The sequence below is a fragment of the Schistocerca piceifrons genome, chromosome 5 (assembly GCF_021461385.2).
Source record: "Schistocerca piceifrons isolate TAMUIC-IGC-003096 chromosome 5, iqSchPice1.1, whole genome shotgun sequence".
Lineage (NCBI taxonomy): Eukaryota > Metazoa > Arthropoda > Insecta > Orthoptera > Acrididae > Schistocerca > Schistocerca piceifrons.
The window spans coordinates 698206820-698212819 of NC_060142.1; the positions used below are offsets into that span (position 1 = coordinate 698206820).

A 6000-nucleotide genomic window follows, 5' to 3' on the forward strand; every position below is an offset into this window, starting at 1 on the left:
AAGCTCGGGAATTTTAAGTAATTTTTGGTATTCCTTGAGGAGGGCGATCTGTCTTCGGAGGTCTGGTGGCGCAATGTTACTTAGAGGTGGTAACCACTTTAGAGGAGTATATTTGATGCAGCTTGTTATTGTCCTCATTGCTGCATATAGCTCTACATAAATTTTTCTCACACGTGTGCTGTTGAGCCACACTGGGGCACAGTATACGGCAACAGAACAGACCAGTCCGAAGGAAGCCTGAGTATGAAACACATACCCCAGAAATCACATCTTATAGGAGCTCGTCCGAGTAGAGTATAATAAAGATGGCATATAAAAATGATAAAATACTGTACCTAGTTGATAGGGTATACTATAATGAAAGATGTGCTGAAATGAACGTACGTCTTTCACAATACTACCGCCTATGAAAGTCGTCTATCCTATAATCGTAACAACAACAGTACCGGTACCAGTTTTAGAGCTATCAGAACGATTTTTACTTATAAATTTCGATTCGGACGTTTCCGGACCAGAGTCATCCCTGATAGTTTGTTCAAATGGTTCAAATGGCTCTGAGCACTATGGGACTCAACTTTTGAGGTCATCAGTCGCCTAGAACTTAGAACTACTGAAACCTAACTAACCTAAGGACATCACACACATCCATGCCCGAGGCAGGATTCGAACCTGCGACCGTAGCGGTCTCGCGGTTCCAGACTGTAGCGCCTAGAACCGCACGGCCACTCCTTCCGGCCCTGATAGTTTGTGACATCATCACGGAATCATTCTGTATACAAAATTAGAGTAGTATTAATACCTTTAGCTGTTGACGGGCGTTGATATACGTCAACTGGGACAGGTGAAAATGTGTGCCCCGGCCGGGACTCGAACCTGGGATCTCCTGCTTACATGGCAGACGCTCTATCCATCTGAGCCACCGAGGACGCAAAGGATAGTGGGACTGCAGGCGCTTTCTCGCGCACGCCTCCAACGAGACCCACATTCTCAAATTGTACGAGGGTGAGTCAAATGAAAACCTTAAATATTTTTTACATGTTATGTATTGTGCAGGAGTGGTACAAAGCTGTATCACTTTTCAACATAATCTCCCCCACGCTCAATGCAAGTCCTCCAGCGCTTTCAAAGTGCATAAATTCCTTTAGAAAAAAATTCTTTTGGTAGTCCGCGCATCCACTCATGCACCACGTGGCGTACCTCTTCATCAAAACCGAGCTTCTTTCTTCCCATTGCGTCTTTGAGTGGTCCAAACATATGGAAATCACTTGGGGCAAGGTCTGGTGAGTATGGTGGATGAGGAAGACACTCAAAATGCAGGTCTGTGACTGTTGCAACTGTTGTACGTGCAGTGTGGGGCCTTGCATTGTCATGTTGCAAAAGGACACCTGCTGACAGTAATCCACGTCGTTTTGATTTGATTGCAGGCTGCAGATGATTTTTTAGGAGATCTGTATATGATGCACTGGTGACAGTGGTCCCTGTAGGCATGTAATGCTCCAAAATGACGCCTTTTCCGTCCCAAAAGAGATTCAGCATAACCTTCCCTGCTGATGGTTGTCTTCGAAACTTCTTTGGTGTTGGTGATGAGGAATGTCGCCATTCCTTGCTCGCTCTCTTCGTTTCCGGTTGGTGGAAGTGAACCCAGGTTTCGTCCCCAGTAACGACTCTTGCAAGGAAGCCATCACCTTCTCGTTCAAAGCGCCGAAGAAGTGCTTCACAAACATCAACACATCGTTATCTCATTTCAGAAATTAGCTGCCGTGGCACCCATCTTGCAGACACTTTGTGAAACTGGAGCACATCATGCAAAATGTGGTTTGCTGACCCATGACTAATCTGTAAACATGCTACAATGTCATTCAGTGTCACTCGGCGGTTTTCCTTCACTATGACCTCAACTGCTACAATGTTCTGAGGAGTCACAACTCGTTGTGCCTGACATGGACGAGGAGCATCTTCCACTGAAGTCACACCATTTGCGAAATTTCTACTCCATTCGTAGACTTGTTGCTGTGACAAATATGCATCACCGTACTGAAACTTCATTCGTCGATGAATTTCAATATGTTTCACACCTTCATACGCAAAAACCGAATAACAGAACGCTGTTCTTCCCTGGTGCAAGTCGCATATGGGGCGGCCATCTTTATACTGATACTGCGACGGTGTGTGTGCATCTGCACTATGCTGCCACCTACAGTCCATTCTGAACGTTGTTTGTAGCACGCTTACCAACTTACAGGATAAAGGCGCGAAATTTCGATTTGTTATTACAAATTTAAGGTTTTAATTTGAATCACCCTTGTGTGTCCACAATTTACATTCGTAGTGTCCCACCCCAACACACTCATTTCTCGTGGAAGACATTCTTACCAAGTCCCGGGGAATATGTGTGCATCTGCACAGAAGAAGGTCATGGCCGGTGTTACCAGAGCTATTTAGTTCTGGCAACTATATATTGAGTGAGATAGTCCCTGCTGTCACACTATCCTCTGTGCCCTCGGTGGCTCAGATGGATAGAGCGTCTGCCATGTAAGCAGGAGATCACGGGTTCGAGTCCCGGTCGCAGTACACATTTTCACCTGTCTCCGTTGATATACAGGGTGAGTCGCATAAGACGAAACACCCCCTTTATTCCGGGGGCGATTGCACGTATCGGCATGCGGTTTTCGGTGAATCATAGCGGACTATGGGGCACATACGTTGGTACATGCACAATAATCACAACGTTTATATTGACGGAGATAATGAGGCAAGTACATGTTTTTTAAATGGGACGCTATACTTTTTTTTACCATCATTCGAACGCTCTGGAAAAGACCCGTATAGGGATGTAATGCATGTTGCTATTGTGATTCAAACTTTGCTTAAAAGATGCCGGATGAGGATTTATCTACGTAGCGGAGGCCGTGCATGCTGCATAGAGCACGGCAACTCGGCCTGCGGATCGCGCGGGGCGTGTTTACAGTTTGCAGCCGATTCCGACCACCTCGACCTTCAGGTCTTTTAAGCGAAGTTTGAATCACAATAGCAACATGCGTTGCATCACTATACGCGTCTTTTCCAGAGCGTTCGAATGATGGTAAAAAAAGTATGGTTCAAATGGCTCTGAGCACTATGGGACTTAGAACTACTTAAACCTAACTAACCTAAGGACATCACACACATCCATGCCCGAGGCAGGATTCGAACCTGCGACCGTAGCGGTCACGCGGTTTCAGACTGGAGCGCCTAAAACCCTCTCGGCCACTCCGGCCGGCTAAAAAAAGTATAGTGTCACATTTAAAAAACGTAGTTGCCTCATCATCTTGGTCAATATAAAGGTTGTGATTACTGTGCATGTATCAAAGTATGTGCCCCATAGTCGGCTATGATTCGCCGAACACCGTTTGTCGATACGTGCAATCGCCAACGGAAGAATGGGGGTGTTAACGTTTTACGCGACTCACCCACTATATCAACGCCCGTCAGCAGCTGAAGGTATTAATATAATTCCAATTTAGTTCTAGACGGATGCAGGTCATCAATGGTGTCTGTTATTTCGGACTTGTGTAAAAGAACATACACCATATCCATATAAGTATACATTCTACAGGGTGTTTCAAAAGTGACCGGTATATTTGAAACGCCAATAAAAACTAAACGAGCAGCGATAGAAATACACCGTTTGTTGCAATATGCTTGGGACAACATTACATTTTCAGGCAGACAAACTTTCGAAATTACAGTAGTTACAATTTTCAACAACAGATGGCGCTGCGGTCTGGGAAACTCTATAGTACAATATTTTCCACATATCCACCATGCGTAGCAATAATATGGCGTAGTCTCTGAATGAAATTACCCGAAACCTTTGACAACGTGTCTGGAGGAATGGCTTCACATGCAGATGAGATGTACTGCTTCAGCTGTTCAATTGTTTCTGGATTCTGGCGGTACACCTGGTCTTTCAAGTGGCCCCACAGAAAGAAGTCACAGGGGTTCATGTCTGGCGAATAGGGAGGCCAATCCACGCCGCCTCCTGTATGTTTCGGATAGCCCAAAGCAATCACACGATCATCGAAAGATTCATTCAGGAAATTAAAGACGTCGGCCGTGCGATGTGGCCAGGCACCATCTTGCATAAACCACGAGGTGTTCGCAGTGTCGTCTAAGGCAGTTTGTACCGCCACAAATTCACGAAGAATGTCCAGATAGCGTGATGCAGTAATCGTTTCGGATCTGAAAAATGGGCCAATGATTCCTTTGGAAGAAATGGCGGCCCAGACCAGTACTTTTTGAGGCTGCAGGGACGATGGGACTGCAACATGGGGCTTTTCGGTTCCCCATATGCGCCAGTTCTGTTTATTGACGAAGCCGTCCAGGTAAAAATAAGCTTCGTCAGTAAACCAAATGCTGCCCACATGCATATCGCCATCATCAATCCTGTGCACTATATCGTTAGCGAATGTCTCTCGTGCAGCAACGGTAGCGGCGCTGAGGGGTTGCCGCGTTTGCATTTTGTATGGATAGAGGTGTAAACTCTGGCACATGAGACGATACGTGGACGTTGGCGTCATTTGGACCGCAGCTGAAACACGGCGAACGGAAACCCGAGGCCGCTGTCGGATCACCTGCTGCACTAGCTGCGCGTTGCCCTCTGTGGTTGCCGTACGCGGTCGCCCTACCTTTCCAGCACGTTCATCCGTCACGTTCCCAGTCCGTTGAAATTTTTCAAACAGATCCTTTATTGTATCGCTTTTCGGTCCTTTGGTTACATTAATCCTCCATTGAAAACTTCGTCTTGTTGCAACAACACTGTGCTCTAGGCGGTGGAATTCCAACACCAGAAAAATCCTCTGTTCTAAGGAATAAACCATGTTGTCTACAGCACACTTGCACGTTGTGAACAGCACACGCTTACAGCAGAAAGACGACGTACAGAATGGCGCACTCACAGACTGCGTTGTCTTCTATATCTTTCACATCACTTGCAGCGCCATCTGTTGTTGAAAATTGTAACTACTGTAATTTCGAAAGTTTGTCCGCCTGAAAATGTACTGTTGTCCCAAGCATATTGCAACAAACGGTGTATTTCTATCGCTGCTCGTTTAGTTTTTATTGCCGTTTCAAATATACCGGTCATTTTTGAAACACCCTGTATATATGTTCCTTACCGCGTCACGAGACCGACTCACCACAAGGTGGCATTCATTCTCACCCTAGGCGGTGGTCATCATGTTTTTGGCTCATCAGTGTTCACTTCAAATAACGTAACATGTATACGGCTGTACCTGCGGTGTGCGTACTGTAAGACCTCCGGTAACCAGACCATCAGATTATTTGACTTGTCACAGTAACGAAGCAGGCGAGTGTCAGCAATATGTCTCGTGGTCTTATCGTGGTGTGTTTATCTTCTGCCGTTAGGGCAGCCGATAGAAATGCCACTTGCACGCTTAGAGTAGCAGATTGACGGTGACCAACTTTAAACAGAACTTCCTTAATTTTCACACAGATTTACTAAAATAATAAAAATCATAAACCTTACTTAACTTGATTCTGGATGGTATTTACAATTGACAATCTGAAGTTCCTTTGGTCTTGGTACGTTAATCTTATTCTCACATATCTCTGATACTTGACAAAGTGTCTATACATTTCTCTTCATGGCTATGTACAGGAATATGATAATCTTATTGGGCACAGACTGAAACTTGACTATAGACTGGTACAGAGAAACGCAGACTAACGCAGACAAATGCTGACTGACTAATCGGAGTTTTTTTTTCTTTTATTGGTTTTCAATTCCCCCCGAAGGGGGCGGGCTGGCAGCAGCTTAGTACGCTGCTCTACAGCCTACAGACTTTTATTTTAAAAAAACGGAAGAAGAAAAGAAACAAGAAAAACAGGCGATAAAACGGTGACGTAAAGTGTAAAATGGCGGAAAAATGCGGAAAGTTAAAACAGAAAGCAAAAGGGGTTGGCAATGTTAACAAAAGATACAGGAATCAGACAAGTAAC

At 45.1% G+C, this 6000-nt stretch overlaps 1 non-coding gene across 1 annotated transcript; it reads right to left on the reverse strand.

Moving 5' to 3' along the window:
* Positions 1–852: 852 nt before the first annotated feature.
* On the reverse strand, positions 853–926 carry Trnat-ugu. Its single transcript has one exon. It is a non-coding gene; the product is annotated as a tRNA-Thr (tRNA).
* Between the last annotated feature and the right edge of the window lie 5074 nt (positions 927–6000).